The 23,205-nt window shown below is 39.4% G+C and overlaps 1 protein-coding gene across 2 annotated transcripts in view; it reads right to left on the bottom strand.

Moving 5' to 3' along the window:
- RP1 (RP1 axonemal microtubule associated) overlaps positions 1-8,192 on the bottom strand; it is a 310,814-nt gene extending 302,622 nt beyond the window's left edge. The window contains exons 1-2 of one of the 2 annotated variants that reach the window (XM_032296101.1): positions 8,003-8,192; positions 3,128-3,719 (exon numbers count right to left, since the gene is read on the bottom strand). The gene's annotated coding sequence lies outside the window, so the exon portion shown is untranslated. The remainder of the gene's footprint in view (positions 1-3,127; positions 3,720-8,002) is intronic. The other variant, XM_032296099.1, reaches the window with a different exon arrangement.
- Between the last annotated feature and the right edge of the window lie 15,013 nt (positions 8,193-23,205).

The following is a 23,205-nucleotide window of genomic DNA, read 5'->3' as shown; positions in this document are numbered from 1 at the left end:
CCACCTCGGCCTCCCAAAGTGCTGGGATTACAGGCATGAGCCATCACACCAGGCCTACTTAAAATATTTATTTTAACTTATTCTAGAGACCAGCTTATATACCAAATGTTATTACAACCTCAGGCATGTATTCTCTGAAATGTCAGGTAGCCTCAGATGTGAATCATGCAGTTTAGTAAAAGCAATCATTGATCAGTCTTCACTTTTTTAATGAAAAGTGTTGCTCCCATATTCATATTCATTAGCTTCACATGTGAACCATAGCTATGACATGAAATTTTAAATTCTGAGTTTTTATCATTTGAGTAATAGCAAAGCTGCTGAGTTTTTAAAGGTTGATTCATTTTAAATTACTTAATTTTAACTGTCAGGATCTCTTCTTTCTCTAAACAAGTTCGGGGACCATCCATTCATTTGACAGCCAATTTCATATACCTTCTGTAGGTCAGGTACTTTGTTGTGGTAAGTGACATTTATGTTAATGTCCCTGAAATACTATAAAAATTTGAAATACCTTCTCAAGGAAAAACAAAATTATTTTCATTTCTGTTTTACTATATTTCCATTGAGTATTGTTATTGTAAACATGATATCACAGTATTAATTCATATATTATCAGGATATGTAATTAACTGAAATACAATGTTCACCAATCATGTATAGAAAGAAGTCCATTCATAGAATGTTCCAGCAATAATGCTTGTTATTGATCTTTCTTCTGTTAGATAGTTAATAAGTGAGTCAACCTAGAATAAACGAATCCAATGGCAAAAGTTTGCACACCCTGCCAGTTAATCATCTGAAAAGCCACAACTCACTTTTTTACAAGCTGACCATCTGTGGTGTTCAGTTTCTCTATGACTTGGCCAGTTAAGTCATGCCTGCCAAACTTCTCTCGTATTTCCTTGTACTGGAGGAATCCTTCAGCCATGGTAATACCCAGGTCTTGATTGTGTTTACAAGTTTCTAAGGGTGCTGTTTTGCTTTTCTGTTTTGTTGCTATTAAATGGTTCTAAGATACTAAATAAAGTAAATAGAAACTCAACAGCTATTGCTGTGGGATCAATGACAAGTAATGTAAACAATTACTTTGTTTACTTGGAATCTGACTTTAACATTTAAAATATATAAACTCTGGCCAAAAAGAAGGAAAATTATTTCACAGTATATTCTTGTGAAAGTATGATGCCATTAATTTTGAATTTACCAAATGAAATAAGGAGGTTTAATCGGCTTTAGTTAAGAAGCTGTAGTAGTAGAAGCTTTTGGTGGATTTGCTTTTCATGTATAGAATCAGAGTGACAGACCTCTTCTAAGGAACCAGATCTCCCAGGGTGGCACATCCAGGGACCCCCCCCCAATCATATCCCCCACTTCCACACGTTTATACTGTGTGGCCTTTCCCCATCGGCCGTGGCCTCCCTAGCATCCGGATCCTGTGTCATCCCCTGAGGCTGCAAAGTGGCACCTGCCTCCAGCGCTGAGGGGAGCGAGAGAGCAAGGCCCCTGCCTGCCCCCCAAATATGGAGGCTCCAGTCCAGGCCCCACCTAAAGCCATTGGATGCTATTGCCATAGAGATGACCCTAAATGTGCTGCAGGCCATGTGGGTCTCCCTGCTTGGGTGACATTGGCCTGTCAGACCGAAAGCAAATAAGATCTGTTTCTACGCTGACTGCTCATAATGTACTAAGCACTGTATGTCGTGGCGTGGCCTTACACAGCCACACCGTTATTCCCAACCTACAGATGTAGAAACAGAAACTTAGGTGAATAAGCTGCATGGGATGAACCTGTGCAGGAGGTGTTCTGAACCACTGCACAACACTGCCTCCCTCTCAGAAACCTTAGGGACCGGTGACCTGCTTCTCACTTATAAACCAGTGACATTGTGAAGGGGAGTGTGGAAGAGTGGACGCAGTGCTGAGTGAGTTACCAGGGGGCTTCTCGCCTGCACCGTCAGCACCTACACTAAGACTTCAGACCCGCCTCCATATCCGCATCCTTACGTGAGAAAGGAGGACTCGGCGGGCCCGTTGTTCCTGCCAGCTCCACCTTTCTATCAGCAGGCATGTGAATGCCCGCACAGCAGTCAGAACAGCTGGTACCTTAACTGAAATGAAAGCGAACTTCCACTTGACCTACTGAGAAAAAAGATCTCAAGTAATAGCTGACATCCTGAGTGTGTTCACTTAGAATATCTCACCCAACTTCTGCGTCCCCAACAATCCTGGGGGTGGAGGTCCCGAACCTCACATCAAGAGGAACTCCCGAGGCGCTTGGATGCAGTCATGCCCCCAGGAGGAGCTGGGTTCAAACGCAGACCCACCCCTCCGCCTCCACAGCCCAAGCTCATGCCATGATACCCTGAATGTTTTCCGCTCAAGCTGTATTTTGCTGGCTGCTAATATGCTTGTCGCTTGACAGTTACTAGTTCAACCTGAAAAATCACGGTCTCAACAACATGAGAAACTAATATCCAAGTTAGAAACCACAGAGTCCTATTAAACTTCTTCTCCTAGTTGGGGCCTGAGTCCCAAATATGTCCCCACTCCACCTCATCTTCTCCATATCCTTTTTACATTCTTTGCTCGTGGCCCTTCTCAGTCTCTGATAGTCATCCTTTACCAGACTGTCTCCACAGCCTCCTAACTGGTCTTCCTGCTTACAGTCAGTCCTGCCCTCATGGGACCCACTCTCTTCGTCTCTGGAAAACCTAAGAAGGATCATATTATTATTCTGCTTATCACCCTCCAGGGGTTCCCCCAGGCCTTAAAGATCAAATCACGAGTCCTATCTATACATGGCCCACATGTACAGGCCATGAGGACATTTGTCCAAGCCCCCTCGAAGCTACAATACCTTACAAATATCTGCAAAAATGCCTCACAGGATAAATGGTTCACTCACCCTGCCCACAGCAAGCAAGATCCAAAGTTATTTAGCACAGGCCTTCCCTGCTTGCTTTACAATCTTTGGCATATTTTCCATACCATTAAGCAAGCTTCTACATTTAAATAAAAGTTAAAGATATCCTCCGTTTTAATGCCCTAATTATAAAAACTGAAATTTTCGTTATCATTCCCTATTTTAAAAAGGCAAGGAGAAAAGCAAACACATATATTTTACCTGTAATTTCCAAAATGTTTGCAGCAACTCCTCAGTTGCTTCCAGAATATCTTAATGAAGAGAGCTGGAGTTTGGAAGAGTGAAGAGGCTGATGTCCCTGTGAGCCTGGTGCTCAGATGCTGCCTACGAGTGAAACTTTCTCTGTTTGTACTGGACCAAGGGAACGGCGATGTTTGCCATGTCACCTGGATTATCAGCAGTGACTACAAACACTTCACGGAACTCCCAAACCACACATTGGCAAAGAACAGAACTAGCCTGGAGTCATGAGCGTTACTATGCTTCTCATTCTGTGAAGACCTGCAGACTACAGCAAGCAAGTGAAATAGCAAACAAAATAACCTACTTTGTTCTTGTTTGAGCCATTCGATATTTTGTGGCATATTATGAGGCATGGAAACATAGGAGCTTTTTACCTTATTTTGAAGTGGATCGTTTTCACTATTTGTCTGCAGACGTGTCTGTTTAGTTCTGGAGAAGCATGTGTTTGTTTAGTTCGACACTGTGAAGTGGAGGTCACGTCCCCATAGGGAGCAGATTGGTTCAGTTCAACAAACATTTGCTCAGTGTCTGCTCTCTTTAGAATATCAACCTGAAACAAAGAAACAAAACAAAACTGATTTCCAAGAATTCTCAAGCCAGTTATCTTTTGTACAGTGACAACCACCAGTAAGCATGTATTCTCTCTACTTTTTATTCATTCTTTCGACAACCACACAAACATTTAGGCCAAGTGCCGCTGGGCACTGCGCAGTGTAGGCAGCCAAGGGAGGCCGGAGCCTGGGAGGGAGATACAGGTATCATATCAATCCATGTCCTCATTGCCTTAATTTTGGTCACCAGGACCCTGGGTGAAGTCCCAAATTAAAAAAAAATAAAAGTTTTATTGAGGCATAATGGACATACAGTAAGTCCTTAATATTGTTGATAATTTCTTGGTAACTACGACTTCAAGCAAAACAACGTATAACAAAAACACTTTTCCCATAAGTTGATTGATACAAACAAGAGGTCAAGTTCCTGCTGCATATTTTTGGTCACAAAAACATCACCAAAATTCTAAATAAAGACTTCAACACTCCTAATATTAGCCATTGAAATAAATGTGAAATGTATATACATTTAAGAAAGAGTAATAAGAACAAGTAAAATATGCGCCCAATTTCTGATAAATCAGCAGTCACAACGGTTGTAATGGTGGTGGGTTAAATTAAGGAATAAATGTTTGCAAAGTGAAAACTGTCAGGAGCACCTCCTCCCACCTCGCAGCCTGAAAACCACCGCAAATATGACGGGTTTCCAAACCACTTTCACTCACATTGTTTATTGTCATGCATTTGTATGATTATCGAGATTTTACAGTTTTTTTTAATAATCAACTATTATTCGTTCATTCATTTTCCAACCCATAACTTTTATTCATTCATTTACTCATTTTCCAAACCGTAACTTTTTTTCCTTTTGTACTTTAGGTTCTGGGGCACATGTGCAGATCATGCAGGATTGTTGCATAGGTATATACATGGCAAGGTGGTTTGTTGCCTCCATCCTCCTGTCACCTATATCTGGCATTTCTACCCATGTTATCCCTCCCCAACCTCCCCACCCCCCGCTGTCCTTCCCCTACTCCCGCAACAGACCCCAGTGTGTGATACTCCCCTCCCTGTGCCCATGTGTTCTCATTGTTCAACACCCGCCTATAAGTGAGAACATGCAGTGTTTGATTTTCTGTTCGTGTGTCAGTTTTCTGAGAATGATGGTTTCCAGATTCATCCATGTCCCTACAAAGGACACAAACTCATCATTTTTTATGGCTGCACAGTATTCCATGGTGTATATGTGCCACATTTTCCCTGTCCAGTCTATCATCGATGGATACCAAGCCATAACTTTTATTCATTCATTTATTCATTTTCCAACCCAGTTGTTCCAGTTCAGGGTTGCAGGTAGCTGAGTATATCCTAGCAGCTAAGGGCAGAAGGCAGGACCCACCCTTGCACGGAATACCGTCCCAGGCAGGGCACACTCACACACCCACACTCAGGCACTGGGACCATGTAGACACACCACGTCACTTGAGGTGCACAGCTTTGGCTTGTGAGAGAAAACCAGAGGACCCAGAGAAAACCCCCACAGATATGGAGGAAACATACAAAATCCACACAGACAGTGGCCCTGACTGGGAATACATTATTTTTTCCTCAGCAACATTACAACAGAACAGGTCCTTATTAGAGGACCTGCTATACAAGGAACCACAAATATTTACTCTATATAATTTGATGATGTCTTATGCATACACAAAGAAACTATTGTCACAATCAACGTAATAGACATACCCAACACCTCCCAAAGTCTCCTGTGTGTCTTTATTGTTTTGTTTGTTTTTCTGGTAAGAACACTTAACACGAGATCTACCGTCTTAATAAATTTTAGAGTACAAAATTCCACATTGTTAACTATAGCCACTGTGTTGTACAGCAGATCTCTAGAACATACTCATGTTGTTTAACTGAAACTTGATGCACTTTGAACAGCATCTCCCCATTTCTCCTCCCCTCATCGCCTGGCAATCACCATTCTGCTGTCAGCTTCTATGAGTTTGACTACTTTAGAAGCTATCATGCAGTATTTTCCCTCTGTGTCTGGTTTATTTCACTTAACGTAACGTTCTCTAGGTTCATCCATGTTATTGCAAGAGCATGATTTCCTTCTTCTTAAAGGCTGAAAGTAGTCATGTATTTTATAGATAGATAGATAGATGATAGATAGATAGATCACATTTTCTTATTCATTCATCCATTTGTGGACACTTAGGTTGTTTTCACTTCTTGGCTATCGTGAATAATGCTGCTGTGAACATGGGAATACCGGTATCTCTTCAAGATCCTAATTTCAATTCCTTTGGATATATGCCGTGTAATAGGCTTGCTAGTTCTGTTTTTAATTTCTGTGGGTACACAAGTATATATAGGATACATGAGATGTTTTGTATTTTTAATTATCTGAGGAATCTCTGCACTATTTTCTACAGCTGCTGTACCATTTTACATTCCCACCAACAGTATACAAGGATTCTAGTCTCCCCACATCCCCACCAACACTTGCTGTCTTCTGGTTTTTTTGTTTGTGTGTGTGTGTTTTGTTTTTTCTTTTGAGATGGAGTTTCACTCTTGTTGCCCAAGCTGGAGTCCAGTGGCACAATCTCAGCTCACTGCAACCTCCATCTCCCAGGGTTCAAGCGATTCTCCTGCCTCAGCCTCCATAGTAGCTAGGATTACAGGGGCCTGCCACCATGCCCAGCTAATTTTTTGAATTTTTTGTATTTTTAGTAGAGATGGGGTTCACTATCTTGGTCAGGCTGGTCTAGAACTCCTGATCTCAGGCCATCCACCCACCTCTACCTCCCAAAGTGCTGGGATTACAGGAGTGAGGCACCGCGCTCAGCTCCTGTTTTGTTTTGTTTTTTTACAGCCATCCCAGCACGAGTGATGACATCTCACTGTGGTTTTGATTTGCATTTCTTTGAGGATCAGTGATGTTGAGCATCTTTCAGTGTACCTGTTGGCCATCCGTATGTCTTCTTTTAAGAAATGCCTGCTCGAATCCTTTTTTAAATCAAGGTATTTGGTTTTAGGCTATTGAACTGTGGTCTCATATTGATTTTAATGTTTAGAGCCAAAGTGCAATCTGCTTGGTTTTCTCCTCAATGCAGAAAATACCCTCTTTGTGAAGTGGAACACACAAACAGTAAATTTCCTTCAAATATGATCTTAGAACGTCAACTATGGAGAAGAAGAAATTCTCCAGGAACCCCTGCCTTTTAAAACACCTACTGATTCTTGACACATCAAGCAGCAGGGGGCAGGATGGTGCAGTGGGAAAATGTATGTCTGGCCAGCTGGAAATCTGAGTCTGATCCCATTCTAGCTGGAAGGTCTTTTCACCTCACGTGGCTATGGTTAACTTACCTGCAAAGCAAGGAGCTGGACTGGATGGGCTTTCCTGCATCTAGCATTTTCTTTCACTCCATATTTTTGTGTACCCTTGAGGTCAGGAGTTCGAGATCAGCCTGGCCAACATGGTGAACTCAGTCTCTACCAACACTGTACAAAAATTAACCAGGCATGGTGGCATGCACCATACCAGATACTGTGTTAGGTGCCAAAAAAGGAAAGCTCACTAACCTGTTCAAGGCTACGGAAAGAACTACCAAAACTACGTATGAGAATTCTGTTCTAAGAGTTAACCTCAGTATGAAGTGCCAACAGACAGTGAATGAACGAATATGCTATCCAGGACTACAGTGAAGTTTCCGTATCTCTAAGAGCCACTTCACTCTCAAATATGATCAAAGGCTGCCCAAGTGCCTGGATTTCACATTGGGTAGTAGAAGGTTGAGCAGCAAGATTAATATATTTTAACCGCTCCAGCTTCATTTGGAACCTTCCCACATGCAGCCCCAACTCAAAGCCACAAAGATAGCACTATCAAAAGTAATCATCCTTTCTCCCCACAACTTCTGCAACTTCAATTTTTCCACTTTGCTTCGGTGGTTCTGTTTTGCTCCCAGGTTTCCCAACCAAGTAACCTTTGAGTCACACCCAACTCCTCTCTCCCCTTTCCTTCCTGAATTTAATAAGCTACCAACAAGTCTGCCACGACCCACTCCAACAAAAGCCTTCCTTCGGCAACCACAGTGCAGACCTCTATTGTTACAGCTGCCTGTCCCCCGGGGAATTCCAGCTGCAGGCGTTCCTTGGGGACCCCGTGGAAAACTGGAAAGGAACTATTGAAGCCTTTCACTGCCTGTTTTCCCAACTCCCATGGCCAGGGAGGGAGGGGGGAGGGAACCCACTGGCAAGTGCTTCCTACCAGTTCAGTGCCGCCAGGAACCGGGGCTTTCCCACAAGGCCGGGCCAGGTTCTAGGCAGAGAAGCGTCTGCATTCCGAGGCGCAGTCTGGGCTGGAGCCTGTCACCACCCTTCAAATCCCTTTGAAGCTGGGCAAAAATCCTGCCAACGCCAAGCTTGAGAGCTCCTCCGCTTAACCTGGGAGGGGCTGTTTCCTGCCTGCCTTTCACAGCCTCTCACAGAAGGGAGGTGCAGCCATAATCATTCTACAGGATTCTCACTTTAGACACCAAAATCTAAAAACGCAAGAAAAATAAGCTTTATATGAAATAACACATCAGATTTACCAAGACTTATTTAATGCTGAAAATTTATTCTACAAACTCAGAGACCAATTATCATAATATATATATACACACATATATATACCTATATACACTTATATATACATATAAACTATTTAAACACCAGTTTCCCTTAAAGTCATGTTAAACATTCTCAGTTTCTTAAATTTCAGACTCTTCCCCACCTTCACTGTCCTTCTCTGAACACAGTCTAGGTTATTAATTTCTCTTGAAATATTATACCCAAGAGGAAATGCAGGATCCCCGATGGCACCTTACAGGTGAGGTTTTTGTCCCCATGTTGCAGCATTTTCATATATTGACCAGGGATAAAATCCTTACTTCTTTTTTATATGTACTGCTCCCAAGTCAGAGTTTTCTGTTCTAGACTAAGGGAATTGGGTTTAAAAGCTTTTGTTTGTGTTTTTGTTTTTGAGGAGAATCAGAGAACATTAGAATGAACGAGTCTTTAGAAATTGCTGGTACATGTTTTCAAGTCATGGGTTATCCAGCTCATTCATGGGCCATGAAATCAATTTAAGTAGGTCACTGTTATGGGCTGAATGCTTGTATCCCCCAACTTCCAAATTCATATATTGAGGTCCCAGTCCCCAAAATGATGGCATTAAAACGTCGGGTCTTTGGGAGGTGATTGAGTTAGTGCCCCAGAGAGCTCCCTTGCCTCTTCTACCATGAAAGGACTGAGTGAAAAAGTGCTATATTTGACCCAGGAAGCAAACCCTCACCAGACACTAAATCTGCTGGTGTCTTGATCTTGGATTTCCCAACCTCTGGAGCTGTGAGAAATAGATATTTGTTGTTTAAGCCACCCAGTCTATGGTATGTTTGTTATATCAGCCTGAATGGACTAAGACAGTTACCCCCAGCTCTTTCTTTAAAAACTAATATAATACAGTAGAAAGTATCAGAGTGCATTGCATATATGAAAGATGAGTATTATTACGTAAAACTTTTGTTTCACACTGAGATACACAAGTATAGATTGTGTGTGTATAGATTATGATCATAATTAAGTTTTGGTCAAAAAACTTAAAAACCACTGATCCAGTTCAACCAGGAAAGGCAGTGTTCTATAATGGATAAGAATTTGTTTGAAATTTGGAGTCAGAAAATCCCTGGTTTCTCGTCTTGGGTCTTACCCTTAAGAACTACATGACCCCAGGAAGTTATTTTGCTTCACTGAAACTCAGATCAGTTCCTCATCAATAAAACTGGATAGCAACAGCACTTTCCTCAAAGAGTCATTGAGGAGAAACACAATATTACTCACTTCCTTTTACTGAGCACATGCCATGTGCCAGGAAACATGATGTGTCTTCACATGCACTATGTTTCTGACCTTCACCACGACAATCCTCTGCATTGTCATCCATCAAATGAAGGAACTGAGGCAGTCTGGTCCACATGTATGTACTTAGTCATTCCACTACACTGGCTGTAAGTACACCATGTCTCTACAAATGCAAAGATGCATTTGAAGTACTTAACACAATCCACTACACTGGCTCTAAGTTCATCATGTCTCTACAAAAACAAAGATGCACTTGAAGTACTTAACATAATCAGTGCTAAGTACTTAGTATGGACACAAAGGAGCCTTCAAAATTTAGCACCACTCAAAGGGCAGACCTTCTGCAAGTTGAGGAGTTCAAGCCAGAATGTAGATTCCTGCCCTGCTTTCTTCGGGAAAGTTTTGCTTATTTGGCTGTACTAAACAATGTGATGAAGTTTGTCATGATGTTCACCAGCACTCTAACCAGAGCTCCATATCTTCTGAGAAACGCTGCGTCAGATAATATTGTAATAACCATTACAGGAACCATGATTATTGTTAGTACGGCCTGGGACAGATTCAGGTCTCCTCTTTCACCATCCAAAGCTCTTTTTACCACTCCATTGAAGAAATACCTATGCGCATGCTCCCGCTCACTTCCCCCTGGTCCATTTCGTCCTGCTGAAAGTTTTTAGAGTCTTTACGGTATCGTGTAAATGCACCAACTCTCCCCTCTGACTTTGTGTCACCTGCACACCGGCTGCGTGTGTCTTCTGTGCCGTCACGAAGACGCTGTTAGCAGTGTTCATCAAGAGAGCCACGGACAGGTCCGCTTTCCTTACAGCAATCCTGTGGCTCCCCTCAGTGGCTGCACACCTCGTCCTTAGTGTGTTTTCCTCTCTTTCCTAAACCCTCACAAACCCTCGCAGACATTGACTTTCCGCAAGGGAAGGCGGGAGGAAGCACTAGGGAATGACCCGCTTAGAGGGCGCCATCTTGTGGCGCACGCGCATCAGTGCAGGTCGGGACCGCGGAGGGAGAAGGCGCGTCCGGGAGGACCGGCCCCCTGCGCAGGCGCCGGGGGGAGCATTGGCGGAGCTCCCTTGATCTGGGAGGCGAATTTTTTTTTTTTTTTTTTTTTTTCCATAATGTCTCCGGGTAGAATCAGACCGACCGTATTCACTTTGTTCACCACTGTGGATACATACATAAAACACTGCACCTGCTTCATTAATGGTCCAGGAAAAAAAACTTTTTTTTTAATGAGCGCGGGTAAAGAAAATTTTTAAAAAGATTTTCTTAACGATTCTTCATTCTAAATTTGAAATGGACCTTCCCTTTTCTTCCAGTTACAATCTGGAAATTTTCTTTAAGAATGCCTTCATTTTAAATAGGACGCTAAAATGGAGGCAAAGAGGGGCGGGCGAAGCGGCTTCCTTATCATCTTAAAGGACCCATAGTGATGTCCTGTCACTCGGGCCTGAGTCTCCCACGCCGGGATCTCACCTCCTTCAGGCGGGGCCGTGTTGCCTTCTGCAACGATGTAGATTTTTATTCCTTCTAGGATGCAAGATAGCCAAGGAGACGTTTCTAGCACACAACCAGGCACAAGTCTTCGATGTGAGTTAAATAGTCATAACTTAAAAATCTGAGTTGCAGTGCAGAAATCAGGTATGTAGATGCAGGGCTTGTCGGTGATAAGGAAGAGAAAAGAGGGAGCTGAAAGATGTGAGAAGCCGCAGTCACTGAAGACACTTAGAACTCATGATCAGAAAGGGCAAGTGTAAGAGAAACAGTAGCGTTACTAATTAGGTCAGCACACACGCATCAGCGACAGGTTCTAAGAATCAAGAAAACAGTGAGGCCTGAATCCTGCCCAGCAGTGTGCTGTAAGAAGGGCACAATCTGCCGATTTGAAAATGAGTGTCCCTCACACCCTCCTTGGTGCAGTCTCTGAAAGAGGAGCAGGTGGAGGTGAGGTCTGGCACGACGTCCCTGGGGTTGCTTCCTCTCAGGACAGAGGTCATTTTCTGACAGTTCTCTGTACTATCAATTTATAAATTCCAGAATTGTAGCATCTCAACCCTGCAGGGCCTCTGAAATTTTGATTTATGATTTTAATTCTTTCTTAACCTTGAAACGACCTTAGAGCTGATTTAATAGAGCACCTTAATTGTAAAGATGAGAAAAACACTGGCAGATAAGATGGAGTGTCTTCATACACAGCCCTCCTACTTCTAACACCGCTGGCTATGACACTCGGGTCCAGGCTCATCTTGGGGTGAGACTTCTTTGAGGGCCAGACGATTACAGAATAAAGTGTAGAAAACCACAGTTCATGGGTGAAAGACAGAATGCTTCCACCAGTCAGAGGTCTACTCTTTACTGGGGGAAAGTAACTAAAATTTTTTTTTAAAGTATAGTCAGTAAGTTAGTAATTAGTGAAATGCCTAAAAATTTAATCTCCTACCAAGAAGAACGCTTTTATTTAAGCTTTTGTTTCCTTTAGATAACTTAAGGCTTAATGAGTGAGGACCCTCTTAGGTCTCTCCCTCATTTCATCTCCTCTTGGCTACATCCATAGTGAGAATCTCATGGAGGGGCTAGACACACGCCTGAATCCTGGTAAGTAACTTCTTTGGGAAACCCAGACACAGGGCAGAAGTTTGAGATCTTTACCCCAAAAGGACTGCTGCTGATCTTGGGAAAGCCGCATTTTTGCATACATTTCTCCAAATATGAGTAGCAAGCTAATTGACTCCAAGGAAGCATGGCTAGTACTTAAACGTCACATTCAAATAAACTCAGGCTATAATATAAACTCCCTGGATAGATATCAAAATACCTTGCCTTCTTGCTGTCATGTGGACAATAACCAATGTATTTACAACTTATAAAGTGGAAAAGAAGACAAGGAAAATATCACTAAATTCTGAACTTTTAATTCAAGTAACTAAGGAGGGTGGAGCTCAAATTGGCCTTGACCTGAATCTATTATTTTTTTTTTAAGAAACAAAGGGAGACACTGCGTTTCGGTCAGGAACAGAATTCTAATCACATAAAACTTGTGCTCAGTCCTTTCCCAGCAACGTGGCAGACTGAGCTGGCATGAGAGGGAGTGGATTGGGGGATGGAGGAGGGACACCCCCACCGACCCAGAAACAAGCAAGTAGAATTGTAGGTCACTTTTTGTTGACGTTGTACTTGAATGTGGAAATCTCTAGGCTCCAGAAATGAAGATGAGACTTGTAATACTATGCGGGAGCTGTTGCCATGTAGATCAACAAGGATTTCAGACTTGGCCTAAAAACTGGGATTTTAATGCCCAGGGGAGGACAGGAGATGAAGGAAGGAGGGAGTTGGAACAGAGTCACTGCCCGGATGTGTTGAAGGGCTAGCCAGACTGAAAAGTAAACTTCCAGTCTACAGGTGCTTTGTATTAAAAAGAAAAATAATTACTTGCAAAAAAATCAAAACATCAGACTATACTGTGTACAGATGTGGGTTATACTGCCTACAGGTACCTGAGAATTAAACATAAAGTTTGGCAGAGGACAGCAGAATCCTGAAACCCTGGCAGAAGCAAACAAAAAACATACCTTAGGAACACATGCACAACCCAGGATGTATGGATCACCATAGAAGGCATAGCTCTTACTGACAAGAAATCAAAATTCAAAGTTGCATAATCAAAACTACACATGCAAGCACCATCAAAACCGCATGAGGAACGACCGTGACACAGAGATGGGCAAGAATTAACACAGGTAGAATTAGTGCTCAAGAATGAGAGGAGGCTGGGCACGGTGGCTCATGCCTGTAATCCCAGCACTTTACGTGGCAGAGGCGGGCAGATCATGTGAGGTCAGGAGTTCAAGACCAGCCTGGCCAACTGGTGAAACCCAATCTCTATGAAAAATATAAAAATTAGCTGGCCGTGGTGGCAGATGCTCGTAATTCTAGCTACTCAAGAGGCTGCGGCAGGAGAATCGCTTGAACCCGGGAGGCGGAATTTGCAGTGAGCCGAGATCATGCTGCTGCACTCCAGCCTGGGTGAAAGGGAGACTTTGTCTCAAAAAAAAAAAAAAAAAAAAAGAAAATAGAAGAATCTGAAAGCCACCATTTAAAAGATAATTTAAACTTATTTTATAGATAAAATATAAATAATAATGAAAGTCAGAACAGTATTTTAAAGTTTGAGAAAATTTGGGGAATACAAATGTGAAACATAGAAATTAAAAAACAGATTCGGCCAGGCACAATGGCTAATGCCTGTAATCCCAGCATTTTGGGAGGTTAAGGCAGGTGGATCATGATGTCAGGAGTTCAAGATCAGCCTGGCCAAGATGGTGAACCCTCGTCTCTACTAAAAATACAAAAATAGCCAGGCATGGTGGCAGTTGCCTGTAATCTCAGCCATTCGGGAGGCTGAGGAGAATCACTTGAGCCTGGTGTGGGGCAGAGGTTGCAATGAGCTGAGATCATGCCACCGCACTCCAGCCTGGGTGACAGAATGAAACTCCATCTCAAAAAAAAAAAAAAAAAAAAAATTCATTGGACTTCCAGATTCAGTGTGGAGGTATAGAGGGCTGGAACGAGTGTCACATCCTCCACCCTTACAACAAGAAAAATGCTGGACAATAACAAATGAATAATTTATTCTATTTTATTTTTTATTCTTTATTTTTAACTTTAATTTTAAGTTTAGGGGTACATGTGCAGGTTTATTACATAGGTAAATATGTGTCATGGGGATTTTCTTGTACAGATTATTTCATCACCCAGGTATTAATCCTAGTACCCATTAGTTATTTTTCCTCATCCTCTCTCTCCTCCCACCCTTCACCCTCTGATAGGCCCCACCGTATGTTGTTCCCCATCCCCCCGTGTCCATGTGTTCATTTAGCTCCCACTTATAAGTGAGAACATGTGGCCTTTGTTTTTCTGTTTCTGCATTTGTTTGCTCAGGATAATGGCCTCCAGCTCCAGCCATGTTCCTGCAAAGGACATGATCTCATTCCTTTTTATGGCTGCATAGTATTCCATGGTGTATATGTACCATATTTTCTTTATCCAGTCTGTCATTGATGGACATTTAGAAGATTTGTCTATGGGGAGAAACAGGACTCAAACTTTTGCTTACATGGAGCAGATGTAGATGTCAGTAGATGCCGTATAAGCTGATAAGAAGATTGAGCTAGAAATTTTTAATGAATTGCTGAAGGCCCAGTGTGGAGACAAAACAAGAGTTGGAAGCCCCTGGGGCTGCAGACGGAGAAGGATTGCAGCAGGTCAACTCTACACAACAAATGCTGAGAAGATCTTCACTGAGGGAATATAATATAGGTCAGAAACCTGAATCTACACAAAGAAATAAAGAGCGTTGTAAATAGAAAATACAGAATTAAGATCAAATTTATTATTTTCTTATTTTAGTTACATTTGATATTTAAAGAAAATAGTAACAATGTAGTGTCTATTGATAGCTATGTAAAAGTAAAATTGATGACAGCGATAGCACACAGAATGGTGGAGAGGAATTACGGATATGCTGTTATAAGTTCCTTACACAATATGTCAATGATATACCATTGAGAGAAGACTCAGATTGTTTTAAAATGCAAATGATTACTTAAAAATTATATGTGGACCTGGCCGGGCGAGGTGGCTCAAGCCTGTAATCCTAGCACTTTGGGAGGCCGAGGCGGGTGGATCACGAGATCAAGAGATCAAGACCATCCTGGTCAACATGGTGAAACCCCGTCTCTACTAAAACTACAAAAAATTAGCTGGGCTGGTGGCACGTGCCTGTAATCCCAGCTACTCAGGAGGCTGAAGCAGGAGAATTGCCTGAACCCAGGAGGCAGAGGTTGCGGTGAGCCGAGATCGCGCCATTGCACTCCAGCCTGGGTAACATGAGCGAAACTCCATCTCAAAAAAAAATTATATGTGGACCCTACGGCCACAACTTAGAAAAAAATTTAAGGGGTATAAATAACATCAAATAAAAGTAAAATAGAATAATAAAAAAATGTTCCCATAAACCCAGAGAAAGCATTTAAAAAGGAAAATCTACAAAATAAGTGGAATAAATAAAACAGACTGCAAGATGGTAGTCAATTTTATTCTAACCTTATTAATAATCACTGTAAATGTGACTAATCTAAATAAGTCAGTTTAAAGAAAAGGATTTGTTATACTGGACAAAAAAAAATCAAGATGCAAGAGTTTACAAGAAACCAACTTTAAAATGAAGACATAGATAGAAGTAAAAAAAAATGGTAAAATATATATCATGCAAACACTAACCAAAAGAAAGCTGGAGAAGCTATACTAATCTCAGGACAAGTAGACTACAGCACAAGGAATATTATCAAAAATAAGCAGGAAGTTATCTAATGTTAAAGCTATCAATTTTCCAAGAAAGTTTTCCCAGAAGAAAAAAAAATCCTAAATATGTATACAACATATTAACAGCAACAGAGCTTCAAAATAAAAGAGACAAACTTGATATATTTAAATGCAGAATAAACAAATCTACAGTTTTATTTGGATAAGTCAAGACTTCTCTCTTAGTAATTGATAAAACAAATAGAAAGAAATCATTAAGCTTATAGGTGACCTGAACAAACCTATCAACCCACCCAACCTAATAACTTTTAGGCAACATACAAGCCAACAACAACAATAACAGAGTACATATTCTTCACAGCAGCATGGAGAACAGTCACTGAGATGGACAATATTCTGAGTCATAAAAGAAACCCTGATAAATGTAAAAGAATAGAAATCATGTGAAGTATGTGATCAGACCATAACAGACTTAAACTAAAAATCAATAACAAAGAAACTGGGGGAACCTCAAAATATAAGGAAATTAAAGAACATACGTTAAATAATACTAGGTCCAAGAGGAAGTTTCAAGAAAAATTGGAAAGTATGTTGAACTGAATGAAAATAAAAACAAAATTTGCAAGTGCAGCTAAAATAATGCTCAGAGAGAATTTACAACAATAAATGTTTATGTTAGGAAAGAACAAAGATCCGAAGTCAGTACCCTAAGTCTCTATCTTAAGAAATTAGAAAACAAATAGTAAGTTAAACCCAAAGCAAGTAGAGAAATGAAATAATAAGGATGAGAACAGAAATCAAAGAAATTGAAAATGGGAAACAATAGAGAAAAACAATGAAATCAAAAGCTGATTCTGAAAAACTCAATAAAATTGATAAGCCTCTAGTGAGTCTGACCAAGAAGAAAAGAGAGCAGACATAAATAACAATACCAAGATTAAAAGAGGAGAACTTCATTTCTTGCCTCACTGACATCAAAGGAATAGTAGGAGAATACGATAAACAGCTGTATACCCTCCATAAATTCAATAACTTAGATGAAATAGGCCAATTTTCTAAAGGACATAAACCACCAAAACTCACTGAGAAAAAATAGAGACCTTGAATAATACTATGTCTATTAAAGACATTGAATTGTAACTGAAAACCTTTTCACACAGCAAACTCCAGGCATAGATGATTTCCTTGGTGAAATCTGCCAATATTTTGGGAAAAAATAAGAACAAATCTATCAGTCCTCTCTAGCAAATAAAAGAAGGAAAGATATTCCAAGTCATTTTGTGAGGCCAGAACAAATCTAATTTGAAACCAACCACAGTAAAAGAAAATTGCAAATCATTATTATATCAAACTATAGATATAAATTTCTTCAACAGATTAAGCCCAGTAATATATTAATAGAAACATGATTATACATCCTAATCCAGCAGTATTCATCCCAGGAATGTGAGGCCGCTTCAATATTTGAAAATCAATCAATATAATTCATGATATTAAGAAACAAAGGAAGAAAACCCTTATGATCATCTCAATTGATTCTAAAGCCAGCATTTGACAAAATTTAGCATTATTTCATAGTAAAAAGTCTCAGCAAACTAGAATTAGAAAGGACTGTCCTTAATCTTATGAAAGACACTACATACTATACACATATATACATAAAACTGTGAAACCTACAGCTAACCTCAATGGTTAATAAACAGAATCTTTCTCCATAAGATGAGAACAAGAAAAGGCTATCTTCTCTCACCACACTTGTTTGATACCATACTGGAATTCCTGTCCTTGTCAGTAAGTCAAGAAAAAGAAATAAAAGTCACACAAAGAAAAAAGGAAGAAATAAAACTGCCCCTAAGTGACATGATTGTTTACAAAGACAATCCCAAGAATCTACAAAAACATCTCTCAGAACTAAAAAGTGAGTTTAACAAGGTCACAGGATACGTGGCCAATATAGAGGAGTCAATTGTCTTCCTACAAACAGCAATGACCAACTGAAATTTAAAATGCAAAAAACAATGCAACTAAATGTAATAGCACCAAAATTGAAATACTTAAATATGAATCTAACAAAATATGTACATGTCTGTAAACTGAAAAGTATAAAACACTAATGAAAGAATTAAAGAAGATTTATCCATAACAGTTTGAATGTAAAAAGAAAAAATAAATAAATGAAGAAGACTTAAGTAAACAGAGAGATATGCTATGTTTATGGATTGAAAAACTCCATATTGTTAAGGTCTCTGTTTTCTCCAGTTGATGTACAGATTCAATACATCAAAATCAAAATTCCAGCAAGCTTTTTTGTAAATATAGACAAACTAAATGTATATGGAAAAGCAAAGGAACTAGAAAAGCCAAAACAATATGAAAAAAGAACAAAGTTGGAGGACCCTACCTGATTTCAAAATTTATTATAAAGCTACAGTTATCTAAACCATATTATACTGGCAAAAGTGTAGATACATATAAAAAATGAAACAGATTAAAGATATTGGAAATAGACACAAATATAGTCATTTGATTTTTGGAAAAGATACAAACTCAATTCAACAAAGGAAGTTTTATCTTTCAACAAATGTTAGTAGAACAATTGGGTCCTTCCATATGTGAAAAAACTCATGCCTTATACAAAAATTAACTCAAAATAAATCATTAACCTAATTCAAAAATCTAAAACCTTAAAACTTCTAGAATAGATGTAGGAGAAAAATCTGTGTTACCTTGGGTGTGGTAACAACTTTTTAGATGTGAAACTAAAAGCGTGGCCCACAAAAAAAAAAAATTATCAATTGAACTTTTTAAAACTAAAAAGGTTTGCTCTGTCAAACACAGTGTTAAGAGAACGAAAAAGCTGTAGACTTGGAGAAAGATATTTATAACTCCCATATATCATACAAGACTTGTTTGTATTAAAATATAGAAAGAAACTATCATCACAGCAAACAGGCAACCTACAGAGTGGGAGAAGATTTTTGCAATCTATCCATCTGACAAAGGTCTAATATCCAGAATCTACAAGGAACTTAAAGAAACTTACAAGAATAAAATGACCCCATTAAAAAGTTGGCAAAGGGCATGAACAGACATTCATGCAGCCAACAAACATATGAAACAAAGCTCACATCATTGATCATTAGAGAAATGCAAATCAAAAACGCAATGACATACCATCTCACACCAGTCAGAACAGCAATTACTAAAAACTCAAGAAACAACAGATGTTGGCGAGGTTGCAGAGAAATTGAATGCTTTTACACTGTTGGTGGGAATGTAAATTAGTTCTACCATTATGGAAGATGGTGTGGCAATCCTCAAAGATCTAGAACCAGAAATACAATTTGATCCTATCACTGGGTATATACCCAAAGGAATCTAAATCATATTACAAAGATACATGCACAAATATGTTCACTACAGCACTATTCACAATAGCAAAGACATGGAATCAACCAAAATACCTATCAATGATAGACTGGATAAAGAAAATGTGGCATATATATACCATGGAATACTATGCAGCCATAAAAAAGAACAAGATCATGTCCTTTGTGGGGACATGGGGGGAGCTGGAAGCCATTATCCTTAGCAAAGTAATTCAGGAACAAAAAACTAAATACCACATGTTATCACTTATAAGTGGGGTCCGAACAATGAGAACACATGGACACAAAGAAGGGAACAACACCCACTGGAGCCTGTTGGGGGTTGGGGTGGGGAGAAAGAAAGCATTAGGAAAAACAGCTAATGCATGTGAGGCTTAACACATTTATGCCAGGGGTTGCAAATTTTTTGTGTGAAAAAGCAGACCTTGGCGATGACATTGAGCAGTAGGATATAAACAACTCCAGCAAGTTTGTGTTCCAATAACGGAACACTAGGTATACATGACTTAATACTTAGGTGATGGGTTGATAGATGCAGCAAACCACCATGGCACACTTTTACCTATGTAACAAACCTGCACATTCTGCACATGTACACCGGAGCTTAAAGTTAGAATATATATACATATATATATATATATATACACATTTATATATATTTACACATTTATATATATATACATATATACACACACACACACACGTAGATCAAGATGAAAACATATTAGTAAAGTGTGGGGGTTTTTCCCATGAATAAGCTTCATCTGATGAAAATATATATGTAAAGAACTCTTAAAGCTCAGCAATTAGAAACGATCATACTTTTTAAATGAGCAAAATATCTTGAAACATAATTCTCCAAAAATAAACAGATGATAAATTTTAGAAAAAAGATTTCCAATATCAATAGTCACAAAAAAAAGTAAAATACAGCCACAATAAGTTACCACCACATATCTAGAATGGCTAAAATTTTTTTTAAAAAACTAACAATGCCAAGATTGGGAATCCCTACTTTTTGCTGTGGGAATGCAGATCTTATGGCCATTTTGAAAAACAATTTAACAATGACTTATAAAATTAAACATACACTAGCCATATGACCCAGAAATACAATTTTTAAGCATTTACCCAAGTGAAATGAAAGCATATGTTTGCCTGAAAACCTCTACACAAATGTTTATGACAAGTTTATTCATAATATCCCCAACCGGAAATAACCTAGACGTGCTTCAACAGGTGACTGGATCAACAGTTTGGCATGTCCACGCAATAGAATGCTACCCAGCAATAAAAATGAGAACAGTACGGATTCATGCAGCAACACGGATAAATCTTAAATGTCTTTTTCTTTTTTATAACTTTTATTGAAGTTCAGGGGTACACGTGCAGTTTGTCATATAGGTAAACTTGGGTCTGTTGTACAGATTTTTTCATCACCCAGCTATTAATCCTAGTACCCATTAGTTATTTTTCCTCATCATCTTCCTCCTCCTATCCTTCACCCTCCGATAGGCCGTGCTGTGTGTTCCCCTCTACATGTCCATGTGTCTCATCTAAAATGCTTTTTTCTAAGTGAAAGAAGCCAGACCCAAGAGATGATACTGTATGAGTCCATTTATATGGTGTTCTGGAAGAGGCAGAACAATACAGACAGAAAACAGATCAGTGGCCGAACATGGTGGCTCATACTTGTAATCCCAGCACTTTGGGATGCTGAGATGGAAGGATCACTTGAGCTCAGGAGTTCGAGACCAGCCTGGGCAACCCAATAAGACCCCTGTCTCTACGGAAAAATTAAAAAATAGCCAAGAGCTCTGATCCTGTAGCCCCCAGCTATTCAGGAGGCTGAGGCAAGAGAATTGCTTGAACCTGGGAGGCAGAGGCTGCAGTGAGCCGAGATCATGCCATTGCACTCTAGCCTGGGCAACAGTGAGATTCCATCTCCAAAAAAAAAAAAAAAAAAAAAATGCACACTATGTCAAAAGAAAATTCAACAAATATTTTAAAAATTTTGTATTGACCACATTGTCTGATAAAAATGCAATAAAATTAAAATCAATGATAGAATTCCAATAATTCTCCCAAACACGCACACATATACTTTAGAAACTACAAAAGATAAGTCTAAATAACTCTCATGGATCAAAGAAGAAATCATAAGAAAAATTATTAAATATCTAGACAAATAAAAATGAAAGATACATAAACACACACAGAGATGATGGAAAATAAGAGAGAAAAGCTAAGAAATGCAGAGGTTAAATTCAGGAGATCCAACATCTCATCCTAGTTTTTCCATAAACACCTAAAGGAAAAAGAAAAGTGAGAGTATTCTCGTAGAATTATAGAAATTTCCCTATTCTGTAAAAATATAAGTTTTCAAATTGGATCAGCTTACAAGGTTCCCAGGACAATAAAGGAAAAGGACCCTTTTATTGTAATCCTTGGTGACTTTTTAGAACTCAGAAAACCAGTGACGTGAACCCTGAAGAAAGGCAGATGGACTCTGCAGCATGGCAGTGAAGGGAAACCCCAGGATGAGAGCTGCACAGCAGGCAGAAAGCACAAGTCCAGGTTGGAAGGATCAGACAGAGGATGCTGGGAGGGTTACATCTGAGAAAGAGACACAATCAATCAAATACCCAACGCACATGACAATGGTGGGAGGAGATTTGAATTATGGAGGAGGCCTTAGGAATGAATGAATGATAAGCAAATGGAAAACTAAAAATAAATAAATAAATAAAAGGAATTATATGTGACTAATCCCTATGTATATTTATAATAATGCAAACTCTGAATATTGATTTACTACCAAATGGAGACAAGGTTCTATTAAGAGGATGGGGGGGAAGGTGTGGAGGCAAATCTCATCTTCTGTAGTAGGAAGTCAATAGATCATGCTTAAACATCAAGAAATGAAAATATCTCATGTGGTGAAGAAACAAATACATAGAAATGAAACTATATCAGGTTAATTAGAAATAAAGCAATAGACTCCAAAAGAAACAGCTAAAAATGTTTTTTAAATAGTTGTCTCTGTGAAGTAAGATTAGGGATGGGGATGTTAAGAAGGGAAGTGACTCTTTTTTTTTTTTTTTTTTTTTTGAGACAGAGTCTCGCTATGTTGTCCAGGCTGGAGTACAGCGGCCTGATCTTGGCTCACTGCAACCTCTGCCTCCCGGGTTCAAGCGATTCTCCTGCTCAGCCTCGTGTGCCACTACGCCCAGCTAATTTTTTTTATTTTTAGTAGAGTTTTGCCATGTTAGCCAGGATGATCTCAATCTCCTGATCTCATGATCCACTCACTTTGGCCTCTCAAAGTGCTGGGATTACAGGTGTTAACCACCACGTCTGGCCAAATTTTTTATTATAATCCTTGGTGACTATTTAAACTAAACATGTACGACTCCATGGGATGCCACAAAATCAGTATTTAAAGGGAATGCATATGCTTTAGTGTATGCATTAGGAAGAAATGGAAATTAATGAGCTAAGCACATGACTCTAGGATTTAATAAAAGAGCGCAGTTAACCCAAAGAAAGTAAAAGGAAATAATGAAAAATGATGAAATTAAGAAGAAATTAGAGAAATAAAAGAGAAATGAAAGCAAAAGCTAATTTTTTTTAAATAAACTAATAAAACAGATTTTACTTTCTATGAGAGAATTGCTCATAACGGATACAATAAAACTTTAAGACACCCTAAAAAAATACTACGAACAACTTTGTGACAATAAATTTGAAAACTAGAAAATATGCATTACCAAAATTAATTCAAAAAGAAATTTTAAAATATGAATGAACATAAAGTATTAAAGAATTGAATCAGTCATCAATGTCA

This window comes from Sapajus apella, unplaced genomic scaffold, assembly GCF_009761245.1.
Source record: "Sapajus apella isolate SASKATOON/1434 unplaced genomic scaffold, GSC_monkey_1.0 scaffold35, whole genome shotgun sequence".
NCBI lineage: Eukaryota > Metazoa > Chordata > Mammalia > Primates > Cebidae > Sapajus > Sapajus apella.
This window is presented reverse-complemented; position numbering and strand designations above follow the sequence as displayed.